Raw genomic sequence first — 23,920 nt, forward strand, 5'->3', positions numbered from 1 at the left:
TTCTTCTATACTTTTAAGCTTTTGATGAAATTATAACACACTGCTGCAACTACTCCCAAAGTTGTCTTCCTAATGAACCCAACCCCCCAGCAGCTGTCCCTCGTGTAGCAGCACCCTTTCTTTGATTCTAGGCTGGCTCTGTAACTTGCTATTGACCAATGACTCCCAAGGTTAGGTTTTAAGGGCTCTTGAAGTTTTATCCCTGGGTCTCTTAGAAAATATGCTTTTAGAACAGCTCTCTCTCTTGAGGCTAGCTGCCAAAGAAGCAGTGCCGCTACTCTGAGAGAGAGTCAGACAAAGAGAGAGAAGCCAAGGTAACACCAAGGCACTAGACATGTGAGGGATGAAGAGAAGAATCTATCTTAGAAATGGATCCCCCAGCCACCCAGCTGGTACTACATGTAGCAGAGTGTCTAGCTGAACACTTCTCAGATTCCTAATTCACAAAATGGTGAGCAAAATAAATGGTTATTGTAAGCCACTAAATGTTGGCAGAGTTTGTTATGCAATACAATGGATGAATGTTTGCATCCCCCCGAAATGTATATGTTGAAATTCTAACTCCGCTGTGTCATGGCCTTGGGAAGTCTTTAGGTTATGACGGTAGAGCTGTATGAATAGGATTAGTACCCTTATAAAAAGAACTCCAGAGAGCTCTTTCCCCGTCTTTCCTTTACAGTAGGATATGAAGAGAAATCATCAGAGAGGGTCCTCACCATAGCCTGCTGGCACCCCAGTCTTAGACTTTTCAGCTTGCAGAACTATGAGAAATAAATTTCTGTTGTTTACAAGCCACCCAGTTGATGGTAATTTTTTTTAGCCCCCCGAACTGTGACATGCAGTGACAGATAACTGAAACAACATACAGAAACGTGTAAATTATTAATACATTTCGCTAAACACACCTGTCATGATGTGATTTTTAAAAAAACAACAACAACATAGATATATTTAGCTTTCATTCCCATTTCCTCACATACAACTCCTAAAGTCTTTGAAATCCCAGGAGTGATAGAGCGACTTTTGTATGCTGTTGGTTTGACTGGTGGCTGGAATCCCTTGGGTAGAATGGGGACAGGAAAGACCAAAGCATGATTAGAGGGTTGGGACATTTTGGTCCCACACTCAACCTCTGGGGCAGGAAGAGGAATCAAAGATTGAACTAATCAACAGTGGCCAATGATTTAATCAATTGTGTCTACAAATGAAGCTTCCATTAAAAACCCCCAAGTAGGGGGCTTCTGAATAGCTGACCATGCAGAATTTCCTGGAGGGCGGCATGCCTAGATAAGGCATGGAAGCTCTGCAAGCCCTCACAAACATGCTGCATGCATCTCTTCTTTCTGACTGTTTGTTTGTATCTTTTGTAATATCCTTTATAATAAATCAGTAAGCATGTGTTTCCCTGAGTTCTGTTAGCTGCTCTTGCAAACTAATCACACTCAAGGAACAGTGATGGGAGCCCCAGTTTATAGCTGGTTGATCAGAAACACAGGTCACAACCTGGGGTTTGTGATTGGCATCTGAAGTGGGGTTTAGTCTTGTGGGACTGAGCCCTCAACTTGTGGAATCTGACGCCCTCTCTCCAGCTGGTGTCCACTGCAGAATTGATTGCTTACTTGGTGTGTGGGGAAAACTTACCCTGTTCACACCCTCCCTCCCACACATGCACATTTGGCTACAGAAGCATTTTGTGTTGTGAGAGTAACATAGGGGAAACTGAGTTTTCCCCGCCATATGCTTACACCTGTGTAACTAACATCCAGAGCAAGGGACGGAATATTTCTGATACCTCAAAAGCTGTTCTTGTGTCCGCTTTCAGCAACAGCCTTCTCCAAAGGTAGCAACCACTTCGACTTCCAGCACCATAGGTTGTTTTGTCTGGTTTTAAATTTTCATATGATTGGGCTTATCCATTACACACACACACACACACACACACACTCACACACACACACATATTTGAGACAGAATCTCACTCTGTCCCCAGGCTGGAGTGCAGCGGCATGATCTAGGCTCACTGCCACCTCCGTCTCCCAGGTTCAAGAGATTCCCCTGCCTCATCCTCCTGAGTAGCTGAAACTACAGGCATGTGCCATCATGTCTGGCTAATTTTTTGTATTTTTAGTAGAGATGTGGTTTCACCGTGTTGGCCAGAATGGTCTCAATCTCCTGACTTCGGATATATACTCTTTTCTACTTACCATTTTGTTTGTGAGATTATTCATATTACTGACTGGAGTTGTGGTTAAAACGTTAGCATTGCTATATAGTATCCCATTATATGAATGTAATACACTTCATCCGTTCTACTGTTGAGGGATATTTGGGTAGTTTCTATTGTCGACTATTGTGGATAGTTCTGCTATTAACATTCTTCTAACAGTCTTCTAAATGTGTTTGGTAAATGTAAGCACACTTTTTTCTTGGGTGGTTTTTGAATTGTTTCATAATTACTTTGAACTTGTTAGTTTTATATCTATAAGTAGCCTATAAGCCACACTAGGGTGTAATGGCTAGGTTATATATAATGTATATATAATATATATATACATATATTCTTGTGATAATGCCTAGCAAGTAGAGTTCATAGCTTACAGTAGTTATTCAAGAAATATATACTGACTGGTCATTTAGAAGTTTTAGAGGACATATGCTTGGCTTTCTAAAAAGAAGTTTTAAATTAATCATTCACTGTACATTACAGTAAGTAAGTACAAGAAATAGGAAATGTCCTTTCAATTAGACATTCTTGTTGAATTAATAACAGCTTATTGGAAAATGTTTCATTTGCTCAGAGCTATTGTTTTGCAAAGAGTGTGAGAAAGAAAATCACTTTGTTTCTTATAATGATAAAAGACAGGATACTAATGAATAGCTGAAGTTTCTGGTTGCTGTTATACTGAAGGGATGTAAACTTCAGGAATTACTTGTTAGGATAGACGTCATAAACTATGTTGGTGTGTATAACTGAGGAACTTCTTAGGGCACTATGCTTTTGTTGCGTTATGTCCTTAGAGCTGTATCATACCATTTTCTGTAAGGTAAATTAATAAGTACTAAAATTACATTTTTCTCTTCATATCTAATCAACTTTAGGAATTTCCTTTCTCACTGCTTTTTTGGTGTATCACTGGGGCTATTTACTTTAAAATTTGCAATGAAAAAACCGTTCCAAATAAGCCAAGTCTGATTATTTTCAATCCCAGCGCACTTACTTAAATGCCAATACCATATGGAAAAGTTCGACTCCAAAATGCCAGACTTTTTTTTCTCTTTTTTGGTAAAGTGTAGCTCTTGGACAAAAATAAATGACATGGAAATTCAAATTAATGTCATATGGTTTTATAGTTTGTGGTTTGTGCTTGTGGTTTTTAATTCTGAAGAATCAGAATATATAAAAGATTAAAGAGTCTTTCAGCTACTAATCTTAAAATATGCATGTTTACAAACAAATGCCATACACTTTCTATCTTGGTTTATTCTTCTTTAGTTACTAGCATGCTTTTAAAAAATACCATGATGTCTTTTACATCCTCCAATTCATTTTTTATGCAGTAAATATTTATTGCATGTTTTCCATGGAGCAGATATACTCTGAGTACTTCAAGTTTCATAGACTACCTCTTCCCTAGGGGAGATCAGGGGCTACTAAAATACCAGACATATAGACAGACACTTAAAATATGCCATCTATTAGATGGCATAGATAGACAAGTAAACAAAGCTAAGAGCAATTCCTTCTGCTTAGGGGAGTCCAGGAAGTTTTACAGCACAGATAAAACTTGAGACTTGAAAGAAATATAGGAATTTGAGCAAAGAGGTGAAAAAAAAGTTTTCCATGCAAGGGAGTAGCATGACACAGAAGCACAAAGCTGAGAAAGGTTTGGCATATTCAAAGATCAGTGGTGAGTTCCCTTTGCTTAGAACTTAGGGCACATTGGGTAAAGAGGAGAGGGAAGGGTTGGGATGAGGTAGGTCACCATTTTCACTGCCAGAAACTAAGAGCCTACTGTTACTCCAGGGGCTCCCCTCTACTTTTTAACTTGAAGTATTGCAATAACCTGGGACTGGCAACCCTTTGTGGAATTGATAGGAGTTGAAGAAAAGGTAGACTTTTGAGCAGCACAAAGAATAGGGTTGGGTGTTCCAAAATAAACCAAAGCCATGCAAAATGGAGAGGTGAGGACCCAGCATATTCTCAAAACAAATAGTAGATCAGTTGGCCATTCCTAAAGGAGAGAAGCACAGTTTAAATGGGAACAGTAATTGGAGGGAATCTCCATTAGAGTACTGCAGAGCACTGCTGATATGGTTTGGCTGTACCCCCACCCAAACATCATCTTGAATTGTCATAATCCTCATGTGTCAAGGGTGGGACCAGGTGGAGATAGTTGAAGCATGGGGTCGTTACCCCATACTGTTCTCATGAAAGTGAGTGACCTCTCACTACATCTGATGGTTTTATAAGGGGCTTCCCTCTTTGTTTTACTCTCTACTTCTTGCTGACACTATGTGAAGAAGGACCTGTTTGCTTTGCCTTATGCCATGATTGTAAGTTTCCTGAGGCCTCCTCAGCCACACTGAACTGTGAGTCAGTTAAATCTCTTTCCTTTATAAATTACTGAGTCGCAGGCATTTTTTTCATAGCCGCAGCGGTGAGAATGGACTAATACAACTGCGTGTGGCTTTCTTCATCGCTTTGTCCATTCAACAACCTGGTGTAAGTAAGCTAGAGGGCAACTGGATGGAAGAGCAGCTAATGTGGTAAACAACAGGAGCAAGCAACACAATTATTTTTGATAGGAAGTGTAATAGACTGAAAATAAGAAAGTAAAATTTAAAGACGTAAATACAGTGTCCTATAGTTCACGGTTGTTTCAAACAAATGCCTAACATAAGGGAACGGCATTATCACATTGATAAAAGAAGTGGATGCTTTGCCAGGAATGCCTGGATAAAGTAGCGTGCTCCACTGCTCCACTGCTCCACACTCTATCAAGAGATTGCAATTTGTTCTGGATGCCATCTTTTAAAAGAGACCGTTCCAGAGAAAAGAATGGCCAGAGGAAGGAAACCAATGTAGTGAAAGTCTGAGAACAATATTGCAGGCAAAACAGATAACGAAACAGGCTATTTACCCTCCAGTTGAGTAAAGGAGACATCGCAGTTGCTGAGAGCAACAGGGGAGACAACAATCACTAGATAGAAGTCCAGGGAGGTACGTTTAGTTCTGTGTTGAGATGATCCTTCTAATATGCTTTTCCTTGTGAACAGGAGACTAAACAACGAGTAAATATGTCTAAGATGACAAGCTCTCTGTGTGACTGGGAGTGTTTCAGCTAAGGGTGGTCCTACCTTGTCAGGGATACCATGAGCTGTCAGAGTTTTACTTCGATCAACTTTAACATCGCTGGAAGACATCTGTAAAATTCAGATACTCTTCATATCCTTAAAATATGTATTCATCAGGCAGCCTCAGCTTCATGCACTTAGGAGCTCTGAAGCCAGCAAGCCCTCAGCATGAAGTAAGAACTAGGTGCTGAGAGGTATTCTTGGAGGTTTTACTACTGGGAAGTGACTTGATTGTTCAACTGAGAGGCTCCTATAAGAATCGGAGCTACCAGGGATTGAATGCTTGTTCATGCCCGATGCTCAGCTGGGCACACTATAGACTCTATCTGGTTTAATCATCACAAAAACTAGGGTAGTCGGATTGTTTTAATCTCCCCCTCCTTTGGTACCACTGAACAATAGAAGTTAAGTAACTTTAGTCCAGCTGCAACATTTTCTAGCCGTGTGACCTCAGGAAAGTTACATAATAGCTTTGTCCCAGTTCCCTGATGTAAAAGTGTGGATAGCCTCTGCATGCAGTGGTTCACACCTGAAATCCCAACACTTTGGGAGCCAGCAGGATCACCAAGGCCAGGAGTTTCAGAGCAGCTTGTGCAACATAGCAAGACCTTGTCTCTAAAAAAAAAAAAATTATCCAGTATAGTAGTGCATACCTATAGTCCTAGGTACTTGGGATGCTGAGGTGGGAGGATAACTTGATCCCAGGAGTTCGAGACTACAGTGAGCTGTGGTCATGCCATTGCACTCCAGCCTGGGCAACAGAGCAAGGCCCTGTCTCTAAAAAAACAAGATTAAAAAAATTAAAAATGTGGATAATGATAATGCCTGCGATGTTGTTTACACTGTAACACCTGGATTCCCCCTCAGGTAGTACGGGGTGGAAGGGAATTTGAGCACTAACAAAATAAATATTGACAAGTATTAGAATTTTCATTGTTTACAGGGAACATATTTCATTTGGTAGAGAGCCTAATAAGAGCTGCTGATCACTTGCGTAGACATGTTTTTATGTATAAAATCAGCTAACATGGGTCTACATGGCTGGGATCAAAGTTGTATAATCCTAGAAGTTCCGAATCTGTCTCTCCATTTTCATATCTGTAAGATAGGGATGATATTGGTGCCAACATCATAGGGTTGCTGTGAAGATTGAGGTGATACCTGTGAAGAGCATAGGACAGTGCCTGGTGCACAGTAGCGCACATCAATCTAATGCCATGTTTGGGACTGCTCTGGGAATTTGCATTCTCATGGCTTTGATCTTGCTATTCTCCATATGTTGAGTGTTCCCTCTATTTCTTCCCCAACTTGAATTTCTGTCCATTCTTCAGAATCGTTCTAAGGTTTCAGCTTCTTCATAAAGCCTTTCCATATCATCCTTTCCACTTTCAGAAAGAACTGATCACTCCATCTTCTATTCTACTTCTGAACCTTGAAAATAATTGTGCAGCACACTTACATGCAAGTATTCATATACACATCCACGTCCCCTACTGGATCATAAACTCATTAAGAACAAAGAGTATGATTTAATCAACATTGATTTCTTAGAAGCTACCTCACTGCCTGGCACACCGTGTTCACTAACTAATTGTTGAACTGTTCTTTTTGAATCGAACAGTAAAGCACTTTATCACTTGAAGATTTAGGAATGAAATTCAGAGCACGTGATCTATTGCAATGCCATGGTACATGCATACATATATGCATGTGTATGTATGTGTGTGTAGTTTGATTAGTATATGCCTGATTAAAAAAAATAATTACTGTGAGTTGTTCATTTATTTAACTACTTCTGGTAGTTTATAAGAAAGGAATTTCTCCAACTTCCTAGGTAGAAGTGCAAGCCAGGACTTGTGGCGATTCAGTGCCAAAGATCTGTTACTGTTAGCCTGGAAGACTGCATGTCTGCTGATTCCAGCTGTGCTTTAATAAACAGGAGCTCAAACACTTCATGATGGGAAGTACAGCTGAGGACTCTTTCGAATGCACAAGCTGAACATGCTGAATGCTTTTTCTGGGTCATGTTCATTTTATAAAAACAGCCAATTCCCAGCCTTCCCAGAAGAGGAAATGCTGAAGGTCCTAGCTGCCCTGTGGGGTGAGGAGGAAACCAGGACGGAGAGGGGGAGGGGGCCTCACCACCTCCCCTTTCCTTGGCAAGGAAGCCAGCCCAGGCACTCAGCCCAATTGCATGGGTCCCTGTTCAGACTTTGGTCTATGCTTAAGTGCACAAGTTGTTTTTTTTTTCCCTTGCCTTTGGTAGCGGCCACGTTGTTCCAGTGACCAGAGCAACATGACAGAAAAGCAGAGAAAACATACCAAGTTCTTGCCAGTTGCTAGGCAGAGAAAAACGCCTTTGGATGTTTGAAGTATACTTCCCATGTTGATTTCCTAATCATGACTTGTTTCCAAAGCCAAACACAATAGCATCGTGAATACTCATCAGCATTTGGTAGGCTTTGCTGCCAACCTAATTAACAGATTTCAATTTAGAGGGATGAGAATAAAGGGAATGCTTTTGGTAAAGAAGTAGCTTCATGGGAAATTTGATTTTTTTTCTCTATTTAAGGGTTGTTTCTTTAATTTTTTGAAATAATATAATAAATATTTAATTTAAATCACCATGTTTGTCTTAATTTTAACATACACAGTTTTTAGATTATACTTAACATTGATGCTAATATGGTTGCGGTGGATTTTACCCAAGTTTTTGTTAAAAAAATCTGATGAAATATTGAAAAGGTAATTCTCTTTGGTCTAAATGTCAATATTAGAGCTGTGAGTGTAATGATTTACCATGCACTGATGAAGCTTAATTTTTTTTTTGTCAGAGATAGGAAGACAACTGTTTGTTCTGGGAAACCAAACTCTCATTGTTGAGTGGAGCAGCCAGTGAATCCTGAGGCAGGGACTCAGAGGCAGGGACTTCCTAGGAGGGCTACTGAGTACAGTAGGCTGGAAGGGAACTAACAAGGGTGCTCTTCCCTGCATAGCCAAACACATGTGCAGGGGACAGTTTCAGGGTGACATTGGGCAAGCCATTGGGCTTTGCTGGTCCCAGGGGCAACTGTTTCCCTGTGGGCAGTGGGGCTGCTCCATCCATGCAAGCGACCTGTGTTCCCACCAGAGCTATCCAGAGTGATGTCTCTTTAATTCTATTATCAGACCATATGGTTTCTATCAGGGAACATAGATTGAATTGAAGCTTTAAGGAAACTTTATGAATAGGAAGCCACAATTAGTGGTAGAAAGATCTCAGGCCAGCTGTTACTTGGGAGATGGAAGTTCAAGGTTGACTTCACTTGGTTGGCAAAAACGTTTTGCGAGAAGAGTTTGTTTCCATAATGTATCTTTTGGTTGGAGACAGGAAAAATGGGGGAATGATTAATATGCTTTTCTACTATCTTTTGGGATGTCAGGTTATATTGATGAAAATGATTTTGTGTGTAAGGCACAGTGTGTATATATATATTCTTTTAATCTCCACCATAATCCCAGAGAGTAGGCACTCTCATCCTCCAGCTATTATAGATGGGGAACACAGGTGTAAAGAAATTAGAGAGATTCCCAGAATCACCCAGCTCAGAAGTGGCAGAGCTGGGATTTGAACTGAAGCTGGAGTCTTGTGATGGAGTTCCTGCTCTTGGCCAGTACACTACATTGCCTGCATATGCAGGGAGAGTATTCATACAGGCTGCTGCATTCATACAGGCATCCTGTCTACAGACATGCTGTCTACAGGCGGCTTGTCTACATGCAAGTGACATGCTCACTTGCTACATGTAAACATCTTAGCTGAATTGGCCTCTGAGCCCTCTGTAATACTTTCATAGAGATTTATCTCATTGGGTTTAAGCCATGGATTTACATTTGCATCACTTCCATCCTATAGTGAACTTCTAATGGCAGGAGCTTGATGTTGAGTTGCTGGCACCCAGCATGGTGCCTGTCTTTTAGGAACCTTATGGAGTTGAAGAAGGCAGAACCAGCAATCTGGGGTCAGAGGGTAACAGCAAGGCCAAGAGCTTCAAGTGATCTCTAGGACTCTTTTCTGCTCTTGTCAGTACTAATAGAGATAATGCCTTGTGTTGAGATTTAGAATTCACTAAAACCAAACTTAAAGATGTTTAAAAAAAGATAACTAATTTCCTTTGTATTTATTTGCTCCTTTTTAAAATCATTGTTTTCATTTTTTTCTGGAGGTATATAAAGCCAGTCAACTCTTTTTAAAGTTAAGTTAGCAAGGAATTTGGCTATCAATGCTAAATTAATCAACTCAGAGCCAGTATAGGCACCATAAAGCTTAATTCTTTTCCTTTGCCCTGTCTGGGCATCTTTAGAATAATTCTTATTTCTCTCCGATCTGCTGGATTTCTGCACAGGTCCTGGGGTTGTCTTTCTATGGGGACAGTGATGTGCTTTGGGGGCAAAATTTCAGTTACCAAGTGTGTCCAGCATGAAGTCATAGCTGGCATTGAAAAGCATCCACCATTCCTCTCTGGGTACATTTCAGATTCATCTCCTGCCTTGCTCTCCCACATCACCATCACCTGTGCTGGACTGATCTTCTGTCCTCACACAGATCTGATGCTGCCTCTGGATTTTGCCTCAAATGGTTCCCTTTGCTAGAAGGGCCTTTTCTCCTGCAACCTTGCCTTCCTGCTGAAGCCCTTCTCAGTCTGGGATGCTCACATTCTACCTTCTCTAAGTATTCGTCTAGGATGCCCCCACTTCCATTTAATTTCTCCCTTCCCTGTGCTCTGTTAATTCCCATTTGGAGACTGTCACTTGCCAAGACAAGCCACACATCAGGAATTTGTGAGTGTGTCTGTCTTCCTCAGGAATTCTAGAAGCCAGGGAGTGTGTATTAACACACATGCACACACACACACAGTATCTTTGCAGTCCCCAGAGGTAGACTAGCAGATATGCAAAAACAGTTTTACAATGTGAATATTCCCTTCTTTCATTTTTATTTCCTCAAAAAATGAATGCTGCATGCTGATACCATAGAAAATAATCTGAACACCTCTACCTTCTAGTCATGGACTTCTGGATTGCCTCTCTTCCTGTTCTTTTAATTTTTTAAATATGCCAGAGCCCACAGCTACCTTATTGTCTGCCTCTCCTAAATTCTGTTCCCTCTCTCTAACCTGGAACCAGGCTTAGAACAGTAGGATTGATGATGATGAGAAGTTAGGAGTGACTGCACCCTATGGCTGAAGCTCTGCCGAGACCTTTATTAACGGACTTTGAAGCCAATTTTGCAAACCAAGTTTCCTGTTGCTCCCTGAGTCAGCTGAGCTCTGCCACGTGCCTGGCAGAATGCATCCATCACTTTACTAAGCTCTCCTTACAGTCTTCATCAGAGATGAATGAAAGTGCCATTGTTCACAGAGAAGCAAGGCATCCATCGAGGTCCTAAAACTGAGAGTCCCACGGCTGAGCCCCTGATGGAAGTTCAGGTTTACCTGACTCTTCTCTTTCATAACAGAAAACTGGCTTCTAACTGTCCAAAATGGACACAGGAGACTTTTCCCATCTTCTTTGTTTCTCAGGGCTGGTGCCCACGGCTTGCTTTCAAGTGAAGCAAGTGCAGGCCCCCACCCTACCTGTGGTCTTGGATGTAAGTTAGGGGCCTCCTCCTTGACCAGCTCATCTTTTTGTGAGAAACTTGGGAAGCCCCCGGAAGCTTGACAGGTTACATGCACATGACAAGAAGGTGGTAGGGAAGGTGGCAAAATGGAGAAAGCCTGTGCCCCAACCCAAGGGCTGTGAGACTCAGCTCCAGGCAACTATTGCCAAGAAGTGGCATGGCCCAGGGATCCTAGAACACCTGCTTTTCCAGAATAAGTTGAACTCTGTATTTTCATCAGAGCTTTCTAAAGTTTTTAAAAAGCAAATCAAGCATGTGTCTGGGCTAGATTCCTAGACCACTGTTTTGTGACCTCTGCCTTGGGACTGCAGTCCCTGCTGTCACTTCGCTCATTGCATCTGCCTGCCCTGGAGCCATCTGAGTGTGTGACCTCCAGTTTAGGAGAAGGAGAGAAAAATTAATGAGGTATGGATGTGAAAAAAGACAGAAAAAGAAAGCTAATATTTGATAGAAAAGAGTGATGCTAAAATAAGTAGAAAAAGTTCCAATTTTACATTTAAATACAAAAGACATTCTAATTTAGTGACTAGAAAGAATACTAGATTTCTTAGAATCTTTTTTTTCAAATTAAATAGTTTTTTTTTTCTACCTAAATTTTGCTTAGGAATGGCTTTAAATGTATTTTTAAAACTTCTAAATCTTAACTATTCTAAGAATTTAAAATTTTCAGATCTGTTTAAATGAAATATTAGATTACTAAAGAATAATAATATTTATCTTCTCAGCATTGAATGACTAGTATTTTTGTTATTTTGTCATTTTTGATACATTGCTATACTCTGATAAGTATTTGAAATGTTTAGCCAAATTAGCCCAGAGATTATACATATGTAGTGTTGTTTTAATAATGTTTCCTTATAGTTTTGCAAAACTATTGATGATTTTGCCATTTTAAGTAGAAAGTTTATGACTTTACCTTAGCAATTTAAAGTTGTCTCAGTATTATGTAAAAATAGCTTTGTTATTCTTTAATTATTCAATGTGTTATTGCTAAATTCAGTGACTTTCTGAAGATTCAAAATTATCCTTGCAGCTGTGGAACTGTACCTAAACAAGCGTTTAAAATAACCTGTCTAGAGACACACTTTAAGAAGTATCACATTCTGTAAACAATTGTCTCCCTATTTCTCTAAATATGCAGCTGATATATCCAAAATGCAGGCATGTTTACAAACAAAATACTTTCCGCTAGATGGACCAATAATTTCTGAGTTTTAAGACTTTGTAAGCTGCCTATCTGTAAAAATGTGAACCTCTGGAATGAATATTTTTTTTTCTGAGACAGTCTTGCTCTGTTGCTCAGGCTGGAGTGCAGTGGCACCATCTTGGCTCACTGCAACCTGTTGTCTTGTACCCCAGCCTCCTAAGTAGCTGGGATTATAGGCATGTGCCACCACACCCAGCTAATTTTTGTACTTTTAGTCGAAATGGGGTTTCACCATGTTGCCCAGGCTGGTCTTGAATTCCTGGCCTCAAGCAATCCACCCCTCTTAGCCTCCCAAAGTGCCGGGATTACAAGTGTAAGCCACTGCACCAGGTCTGGAGTGAATCTCATGAGTCCTAGTGTTGCTGGGTATGGTTGATGCTGCCTGTGCCATAGATCAGTGGCCCTCAAGCCTGTCTGTGTATTAGAATCACTATGGGAGATTAAAAAAAAAAAACCTAGGTCAACTCCAGTAGATTCTGATTTACATGGTCTTGGATAGGGCCTGGGCATCATTTTACCTTTTAAAATGATGCACTTTTTAAATAGTGCTCCCAGGTGGTTTTATTTTTTTATTTTTATTATCATTTTTTTGAGGCTGAGTCTCACTCTGTCACTCAGACTGGAGTGCAATGGCATGATCCCAGCAACCTCCCCACCTCCCAGGTTCAAGTGATTCTCCTGCCTCAGCCTCCCGAGTAGCTAGAATTACAGGCACCTGCCACCACACCAGGTGGTATTTTATAGTACTTTTAGTAGAGATGGGATTTTACCATGTTGGCCAGGCTGATCTCAAACTTCTGACCTCAAGTGATCTGACCACCCCAGTCTCCCAAAGTACTGGAATTACAAGCATGAGCCACGGCACCAGGCCTCCCAGGTGGTTTTAATATGCAGCCAGGGATAAGACCCATAATTAGCCTTAGAGGAGAATGGTACGCATTAGTGATATGATATCAGTTTCAGCATTAAGCTTACCCACCTAAGATCCCTAGCAGCCTATCTAGATCATGCCACTGGGCCTCTGTGCCATCCACTTTATTTGAGAGCCTCCTAGAAGTCAGAGTTCTATACACATAATGCCATGGAGGGATTCTGATAACCCCAATTTGTGTGTGTGTGAGTTTTCCTTAATCATAGTAATATTTATGGAGGCACTGGGCTATATGCTTGATTTTAGAATTATATTTAATTCTCCCCCAAACCCCATCAACTAGTTATTTACTCCTATTAAGAGAAAACGGAAGAGCAGAAAAAGAAGGAAAGAATACACCCAATCTCACACAACTAGTAAGTGGTAGAATTTAAACCCAAGCAGTCAGACTCCAGAGTTCATATGCTTCATCTTCATACATGGAGGTTCAAATAAAACACTCGTGGGCAAAGCAGAGAGCAAAAATGAGTACATTCGTTTGTTCTCACATTGCTATAAGAATATACCCAAGACTGGCTAATTTGTAAGAGAAAGAAGTTTAATTGACTCAAAGTTCAGCATGGCTAGGGAGGCCTCAGGAAACTTAAAATCATGGCAGAAGGCAAAGGGGGAGCAAGCACCTTCTTCACAAGGTGACAGGAAGGAGAGGTGCCCAGTGAAATGGGAAGAGCTGGATATAAAATCATAAGACCAGCATGGGGGAAACCACCTCCATGATTCAATTACCTCCACCTGGTCTCTTCCTTGACAGGTGGGGATCATGGGGATTATGGGGATTACAATTCAAGATGTGATTTGGATGGTGACACACAGCCTAACCATATCAATAAGCAAAGCTGCTCAGGGGTAAACATTAGGAAGTGGTGGGGAATGAGGAACACAGAAGGCCACTGGCACTCAGCTTTAGCCAATTGGTGTCAGCCAGGAATGTGGCCCCAGTACAGCCAGGATATTTGATGTTTTAAGAAATAACCTAATAAAACTATATTTTTAAACAGGAATCCTCAATTTTTAAATCATAGAAGTCATTTGACATTTATTACGAACTATACTATCTTCACTATTTTTCATCCTTGTTAAGGTGAGCCCCAGTCAAGACAGAGGTACTGGAAACATAGCCCAAGCAATGCATTAAGTGCTGAAGAGGGAGCATGTAGATGCCCTCAGTGAAGGACTCTGTTCTTTCCCATGGACAGTCCTGTGTTTCACTTGCTGTTTGTCTGGTATACACTGCTCTTCTGTGAAACCAAAGCTAAGCTACAGGTGCTGGAATGCCATATTGATCTGAAGGTTCAATCAAGGACATCTGCTCACTTTCTTGCTATCTCTGTGGCTCTGCAAGGATGGGGGTAGTATGATGTCATACACTAACCAGTTGTTAAGATACAACCCCCTAATCAACTTAACATCCTGGTTTTGCTCTATTTTCATGGATAAATGTCTAATTTGTATGTGTTAATTAGTCTCAGCTGAGAAGTGTAATTAACATTTCTTTAGTATTTACTCATTCAACAAGCATTTAAGCTCAGAAGCATTTAAGAACTTAGAGAAATAGAGCGTTTTATAATTCCGTGGGATATTCTTTAAAGTCTGACTTGATCAGATACTGAGCCTTTTTAAAAACTTGAGACTAAGGAATGTTAATTACAACTGATTTTCAAGACACAGATTTCTCCTTTAAGGTTCTAATTCAGCATACAGTGGTTTAGGCATTCTTAAAACAGTGCCATGTGTTGCAAGAAACATCACTGTCCAGGGCAGTATGACTAGGATCTGAATATTGACACTGTGACTTAGAGGCAGCCGAAAGCTTAATTTATACAGCCTCTGGAGCAACGGTTCAGAATCCTTTAGTTCGAGTTATTCGCCTGAAGATAATAGGAGCTGTCTTGGTTAGAGGAATCAAACTTTGTTCTTTTAGAGGGTATAGGGGGTCATAACTAGTGCCCAACAAAAACAGGGAAAATGTAGTTAGTAATTTTTTTTTTTGAGACGGAGTTTCGCTCCTGTTACCCAGGCTGGAGTGCAATGGTGCGATCTTGGCTCACCGCAACCTCCGCCTCCTGGGTTCAGGCAATTCCCCTGCCTCAGCCTCCGAGTAGCTGGGATTACAGGCACGCACCACCATGTCCAGCTAATTTTTTTTTTTGTATTTTTAGTAGAGACGGGGTTTCACCATGTTGACCAGGATGGTCTCGAGTTCTTGACCTCGTGATCCACCCGCCTCGGCCTCCCACAGTGCTGGGATTACAGGCATGAGCCACCGCGCCCGGCTGTAGTTAGTAGTTTTTAAGGAAAAACTTCAGCTGAACATATTTCGATGGGAAATTCTAAGATTATTAGAAATTGCAGTTTTTACTTAAAAATAGATATTTGAAGATTATGAACTGTTTATTTTAGAAATTGAACCACTTGAAACTATCCTTGGCTTATGTTTGTAAGCAGATTTCAAAATGTTCTGATTTTTTAAATGATGAAGAAACAGTTATTTTAAATGGTTCTAGATTTAGATGTATTTACAGATGATGTGCTATTTTCTAATAATTCTGTGTGTTTCTTTTAAACAGTTTTCTCAAGTTAAAACCTTGCTTCAACGATATCTTCTGACTATACTCACGGGATGTTTTATTAAACTGTGTTTCTCTTCCAGACAATAGCATCCATTCGGAATCATGATGACTGAAGATGAAATGTCAAATTTGTAGTTATCATTCAGCTTTCTTTGAAAGAATACTACATCTTAAAATTACTTTAAAAACCTTTAAAATATTACTTCAGTCTTTCTTGCCTTTTTTTTTTTTTTTATGAGACAGAGTCTCACTCTAGTCACACTCTACTGACTGGAGTACAGTGGTATGCTCTCAGCTCACAGCAACCTCTGCCTCCCAGGCTCAAGCAATTCGCCTGCCTCAGCCTCCTAAGTAGCTGGGATTATAGGCGCCTGCTGCTACTGCCTGGCTAATTTTTGTATTTTTAGTAGAGATGGGGTTTCACCATGTTGACCAGGCTGGTATTGAACTCTTGACCTCAAATGATCTACCTGCCTCAGCCTCCCAAAGTGCTAGGATTACAGGTGTAAGCCACAGCGCCTAACCTTACCTAGTACTTCAGTTCATTAACTATTTATTATTTTTTCCAGAGCCACTCACCATGGGAATACCTGCCAAATATAACTATTGAATGCCAAATAAGCATTTTATCCAATACGTTCTATTGGCTGTCTAATTAGGAAAAAAATCTGTGAGCCAAAGGATTGGAAGAAATCTTCATAGAGAAAGTAGGCTTTGCTCTAGGATTTGAAAGATGGATTGAATGTTTGTAAACAGGCAGATGAAGTTCTCATCATCAATAACACTGATAATTGAAGGGAGAAGTGATTGGAGTCAGTAATTGGAGCGACTATAGGAAGATAAATAGCTGCGAGATAATATTTTTAAAAAGTAAATTCCACAGGAATAATGCATCATAATTATATGAAACTTTAAAATGATTAGTACTTGTCTACTGTTATCTGGTCCTGGGAGATCCCACTGGTTAAAGCACATGTCTAATGGAAGCCAGTATATGTTTTGTTCTGGTCCAAGGTCATAGGCTAAACTTACTTTCAGAAACATGTCCCACTGGTCATCAGCTGGTAGGCGGGCTGAGATCACAGCTAACACTTAAGAGGAGACAGCCTATGTTAGTCCAACCCAAGAGTCATCTTGTTTGCATTTGACAGGCATTTCACACTGACATGGACAGTATAATGAAACCTCAGTTGGAGTCACCTTAATATTGTATTGTTACTATGTATTCTAACTTTGGGGATAGAGAAGAGAAGAGAGATGGTTCTTTCAATGATCGCAGCCTTTGATGTCAACTATTTGGTTTTCTTAAATCTTAAAATATCTTCCTTGTACTTGAAGACAATTATATAGCTGATGATGATGTATTCTCACATAATAGTAAACAATTGTTGGAAAAAGTGTATTCACAAAAGAACAGTGGAGAAAAGAAAGTTATATCCTAAGAATTAAGCATGCCTTGTTAAGAATCTACATATTATGTTATGAACCTAGTTCTGTGCTAGATTCCATGGGAGAATCAGAGAAACATATTTGACCTGGTCTTCAAGAATTTTATAAATAATCAACCTTCCTGACTAAATTTTCAGAATGACTTCACTATGAGGTTCAGGCAATGAGTTAACACATATTTATTGACCTAGTTCTATATGCCAGGCAGTATAAAATCCAGGGGAATATGAAATGCTAGAAATATACCTGAAGAGGAGGCGGGATTTAGATCCTACGAGACATTTTATGCTAAGGAGTTCTATATGGTGTTAATATAATTCAGTACATGTGTATTTCTATTCTAAAACCAAATTTTAAGCATTTTTAGGAGAGAAATTCTGTTTCCTTTTATTCTTTTGTCCCCCTTTTCTTTCCTATTTTCTTCCTTTTTCTCTCTTCCACTGTATTGCTCTCTACTTTCCTTTTCCTTTTTAAGACTACTTGGTGTACCTTTATATTCACTGCCCTTCATAGGTAATGGTGAATAATAACTTTTCTATGAATAATGAAAGTATACATTTTAGAGTTATTGTAAAGCCACAGAATAGAATCACGTGAGTTTTCATGATTACATTTTTTGTGTGATAATAGGATTTTCTTCTATGTTTCTATCACTGGTTTTATTTTTTTATTTTCACTAGTATGTTATCACAAACAGCCTATGACATCAATTCCTGTTTTGAGGATAATTGATGGGCACTTTAACTTATTTTTAAATTATCATTTATAGTCCTAAATAAAGCCAGATATATGTACTTGATTATGTAAGCTGTTATTTGAAAATAGTTTTCTTTGCCCAACAGAGAGACAGAATTAGTTCGTCCTTTTAGTGTGCTTCATTAATCAAGATACCACACCACCTCAAACTTTATTTTGAAAAAACTATATTTACATTGAAAACTTTCATATTGTCAATGTGAGTGAAAAACTATTGTGTTGTTTCATTAGATATATAAATATTTACTTCACCATTTTCAACTGAAAATATATCTTAATGGATGGGATTTATGGAAAACATTGATGTGCTCATTGTGTTCACGGCTCCGATTGAGAACGCAATTTGTTTATCCATTCCCTGCTTCACAGTCACTTAGGTTGTTTCCAGTTCTTATCTGTTATGAATGAAGCTGCCATGAATGTTCCAACATGAGTCTTTGAGTTGACATATGTTTCGATGTTTCTTGGTCAAATTCCAAGGTGTGGGATATTTGGGTCATATGGCAAATGTATGTTTAACTTTATGAGAAACTATTTTTCAAAGTGGCTGTGCTTGAAATTTAACATTCTCTCCAGCAATGCATAAGGGTTCCAGCTGTTTCATATCCTCAGCAATACTTGGTATTGTCATTATAAATTTTAAATTTATAATATGAGTTCATGGTATTTAGTTAATAGTATTCTATTCTAATTTGTATTTTCATGATAACTGCAGCTGTAAGTACCCTTTTATGTACCAACAGACATTTCTTTATCTCTGTTATGTCCAAGTTTTTATCCATTTGAAAAAATTGGGTAATTAAAGAAAAATTTTTTGGAGACAGGGTCTTGCTCTGTCACCCATGCTGAACTGCAAGCGGCGTGATTACAGCTCACTGCGCCCTCAGCCTCCCAGGTTCAAGTGATCCTTCCACCTCAGCCTCCTGAGTAGCTAAGTAGCTGGAATTACAATCATGCACCACCATGCCTGGCTAATTTTCTTTTCTTTTGTATAGATGGAGTCTCACTATGTTACCCAAGTTGGTCTCAGATTCCTGGCTTCAAGTGATCCTTCTGCCGTGGCCTTCCAAAATGCCACGATTATAGGCATGAGCTACCACGCCCAGCCTTAGTATTGATTTATATGTGTTGTTTATGTATTGGACATAAGGGCCCTTTGTCAGGTATATGTACTGCAGACATTGCTTCCCAGGCTTTGACTCACCTATTAATTTCCTTAATTGTATCTTTGATGGGGACAAAAGTCTTCAATTTTGATAAAATATTTTACTTTTTTTTCCTTTTATGGTTAGTATATCTTGTTGTCTTAAAAAATGTTTGCCTTTCCCAAGATCATGATATATTTTTCTATTATTTGTTTCTAGAAGTTCTCTATTTCCACCTTATACATGTAGGTCTATTGATAAAACTAGCATTAACTTTTCTGTAAGGAGTGAAATAGGAGTTGAGGTTTGTTTTATTCTCTCCATATGGATAGATAGTTCTGGCAACATAGTTAAAATGGCATTTCCTTCTCTGCTGAATTCAGTTGGCATCTTATTAGGTTGATTCAAAAGTAATTGTAGTTTTTGCCATTACTTTTGCTGTCAAAAACTGCGGTTACTTTTGCAACAACCTAATAGTAAAAAATCAATTAACCCTCATGTTTGAGTCTGTTTCTCTCTGTTCTGTTTATTAGCTTTAGGGTAGTCCCCCCTTAACCATGGGGGAAACGTTCCAAGACCCAGGGCAGATTCCTGAAACTGCAGATACTACTAAAATCAATTTGCTATTTTCTCCCCCGTGCATACATACTATGATTATTTAATTTATAAGTTAGGCACAGTAGGAGACTAATAACAATAACTAAGAAAATAGAACAATTATACTAGGGACAAAGAGGGACTACTGTATTTGTCAATTTTATCCTTATTCTACTTGTTTTGATGACTGTACCTTTATAACAAGTCTTGAAATCAGGGAATATACATTTTCTAACTTTCCTTTTTTTCCCCAAGATTGTTTTGGTCATTCCTGATCTTTTATATTTCTCTGTAAAATTAAGAAACAGCTTGTCAGTTTCTTGAAAAGAAAATAGAACTGATATTTTTATTGGGTTTGTGGTGAATCTATAGTCAATTTCCAAAAGCTCAATATTTTTAAGATACAAGTTCTCAATATTTTAAGATATCTTAATTGATATCAGTCCTCAATATCTTAAAATATACATTGTCTTACAAAATATTTGCTTCTCCCAAGATCATGATATATTTTTCTATCATTTCTTTCTGATATCTTAAAAATACTGAGCTTTTTAATCTAGGAACATGGTAGTGCTCCATTTAGATGCTATTATAAATGATAATATTATTATTTTAAGATTTTTATCATGGTATTTTTAAAAAGTTTTACCTTTTATTTATTTGTTTACCACAAGCTTCAAATGTTTGAATGAAGGAGCAGGACTTACCTTGGGATTGGAGCACTGCTGAGGATCAGGAAATCTTTTCTATATTTTATAGCCTAGTTGTCAAACTGTGAGAAATCTTACTGGGTTTGCAGCTGTGTCGTTGACTTTTCAGATTGCTGGGGAGTTTTATTAGTGCTATCCTGGCGTCCTATATCTCGGGAGTTCTCTTTCTATCCTGCCACCCTGAACCCTGAAAGGTCTCAGAAGGATGCCTCTAAGCTTCTCTGCCTGGCCTCCAGTTTTTAGTGGGTCCTGACTTATACTGGGGAAAGTTCTGTGTGCCCCATGGGGGACCTTTCTTATTACTCCTGCCCGCTCTTCAACCTTCAGCATGCTTCAGCACTTGGTGAAGGCTTAGTGGCTGGTGCATGTGATCTTGGCTTGTGTCTAGGACATGCATATGCAGCCTCTAAAAATTCCTGAATCCAGGTATGTTGACTCATGCCTGTAATCCCAACACTTTGGGAGGCCAAGGCAGGAGGATCACTTAAGGTGAGGCATTCCAGACCAGCTTGAGCAATGTAGTGAGACGCTGCCTCTAGAAAAAAACAAAAAATTAGCCAGGTGTGATGGCGTGTACCTGTAAAACTAACTACTCAGGAGGCTGAGGAGATGGGAGGGTTTCTTGAGCCCAGGAGTTTGAGGCTGCACTGAGCCTTGATCACACCATTGTACTCCAATGTGGGCAACAGAGTGAGACTCTGAATCTAAAACAAACAAACACAATTTTTAAGTTCCTGAAAACTTATGCGGATTTCTCTGTGCTCTGTCTGATCTGTGGTGAATTCATACTCCTCCTGCAGCTACTGCTGCAGGTATGAGAAGAGCCATAGGTCCTTTTTTCACTAATGAAGGGCTTGACACTTTCTGGAATTTATTTCCTTTAGGTTTCTTTGCATCACTAGCTTTCTGAAAGAGAGCTATTTTGTAACTTACGTAGCTTGTTTTTCTTGTTAGAGTGGGAGCAATTGTCTCTTGCAATTTTCTACATCTCAATGGAAATATTTAAGTTCTGGGTAAAACTTTTACAAATATTCACTTAAGATGCATGGAGGAAAAATCAGGGCTAAATTGAAGGAGATTGAGATATGAAAACCATTCAAAAGATCAACAAACCCAGGAGCTGGATTTTTGAAAAAATTAGTAAGATGGATAGGCTGCTGGGTAGATTAATAAAGAAGAAAAGAGAGAAGATCCAAATAAACAGAATTAGAAACAACAGGATTTTACCTCTGACCTAGAGAAATACAAACGATCATCAGTGACTACTGTGAATGCAAACTAGAAAAACTAGACGAGATGGATACACTCTAGGACACACCCATGATCCCAAGACTGAACTACGAAGAAATTGATTCCCTGAACAGACCAATAATGAGCTCCAAAATGGAGTCATAATAGTCAACCAACCAAAAAAAAAAAAAAAAAAAAAAAAAAAAAGAGCCCAGAACTAGACAGATTCATAGCCAAATTCTACTAGATGTACAAAGAAGAGCTGGTAGCATTTCTACTGAAACTATTCCAAAAACTTGAGGAGGAGATATTTTTCCACAACTCATTCTATGAGGCCAGCATCAACCTGACCAAAACCTGGCAGACACACAACAACAAAAAAAGAAAAATTCAGGCCAATACCCTTGATGAACATTGATGCAAAAATCCTCAACAAAATACTTACAGACTGAATCCAGCAGTACCTCAAAAAGCTTATCCGCCGTGATCAAGTAGGCTTTATCCATGGGATGCAAGATTGGTCCAACCTATGCAAATCAATAAATTTGATTCATCACATAAAACAAAGCAGAACTAAAGACAAAAACCACATGATTATCTCAATAGATGCAGAAAGGCTTTTGATAAAATGCAAACCCCTTCATGTTAAAAACTCTCAATAAGTTAGATATTGAAGGAACATGCCCCAAAATAATATGAGCCACCTATGACAAACCCACAGCCAACATTATGCTGAATGGGTAAAAATATGTGTACTGCAATCTGTTGTCTCTCAGGGGATTCAGAAAACCTTTTTATTTTTCTGAAAATAAACATTGGAGAGTGAATTCAATTAATACATGGAAAATGATTATAATTATATATATATATAATATATATATTTTTTATGAGACAGAGTTTCACTCTTGTTACCCAGGCTGGAGTGCAATGGCGCGATCTTGGCTCACTGCAACTTCTACCTCCTGGGTTCAGGCAATTCTGCCTCAACCTCCTGAGTAGCTGGGATTACAGGCACGCGCCACTATGCCCAGCTAATTTTCTGTATTTTTAGTAGAGACGGGGTTTCACCATGTTGACCAGAATGGTCTTGATCTCTTGACCTCGTGATCCACCCGCCTCAGCCTCCTGAAGTGCTGGGATTACAGGTGAGAGCCACCACGCCCGGCCTATAATTAAATATTTAATTGAAAGAAGAACTTGCAGTTGTATACATGAGATGGTTAAAAACAAAGGAAAAAAATAAAATGTACTAAAGATTAATAGTCATTTGCTAGGCTGGTAATATGGTATTATTTATTTTTCTTTTTATTCTTTTTTTTTTTATAGAGACAGAGTCTTGCTGTGTTGTGCAGGCTGGTCCTCAGCCTTTCAAAGTACTGGGGTTACAGGTGTGCGTCATCACATCTAGCCTAACTAGTTTTTTCAGTGTTTCATTTCTGCAATATTATCTCAATTGTGTAAGTGAAAAAATTAGAAAAGTAAAATGGAGATCTGAAATATAGTTTAAATTTTTTTAAAAAAGGTTTTAAAGGAAAATAAGAGAAAAACAGAGCAGCAGCAGAAATATTCAGTTTTGTTTTATGTTTGACAGCAACTGGTCCCCTTATTGTGATGTTTTCACCGGTTATATGATCATTTCCAATGTTTTTGTTTTCATTTATAGCTTTTAAATTTCTCACAAATGGAATCACAATGCTAATTTAAAAATTGTCATCTTTTAAAAGATTTTTTTTTCACTTGCATCTCCCACTGTCAACTTATCCTGAAATGCACTATGTTAAAAACTGAGTGTAGTTAATATAGTTTACAAGTACACACACTTATGCACATATATGTACTCACACACCATGCATATATGTATATTGATATAGCTTTAGGTATAAATTATACATTCATAGGTATAAGAGCTATTTTTACTCACAAAACAAGATCATAGTCTTACAAATTTTTTGCCTCTTGCTTTTTTCTTCAATGATATTTTGTGGAACTCCTTCCATATAGATTTGAATTAATTCTTTTAAATTCATTCTACTGTAATTGTAACATAATTTAGTCTCCTGCCTGTCTATTGGGAATTATGTTTATTTCTCTCTCTTTATCATGATGAAACAATACCACAATAAAGAAAGTGAAGACATTACTGCTGACATGAAAGAAACAATAATGCAATAGGTGTCAAAGTATATGTATCTTTACATCTGAGTGCTTTTATTTCTATGGGACAGATTTATAGGAATAGGGTCCTGGGTTGAAGGATATATGTGTGTATACACACACGCATAGATGATAAACTCACATGATTCAAAATTTA

The 23,920-nt window shown here is 38.9% G+C and overlaps 1 protein-coding gene across 2 annotated transcripts in view; it reads left to right on the top strand.

Moving 5' to 3' along the window:
- The window catches only part of PREX2 (phosphatidylinositol-3,4,5-trisphosphate dependent Rac exchange factor 2), a 301,789-nt gene that overhangs the window by 23,746 nt on the left and 254,123 nt on the right, over positions 1-23,920 (top strand). The window lies entirely within an intron of this gene.

Source organism: Callithrix jacchus, chromosome 16, assembly GCF_049354715.1.
Source record: "Callithrix jacchus isolate 240 chromosome 16, calJac240_pri, whole genome shotgun sequence".
In the NCBI taxonomy this organism is placed as follows: domain Eukaryota; kingdom Metazoa; phylum Chordata; class Mammalia; order Primates; family Cebidae; genus Callithrix; species Callithrix jacchus.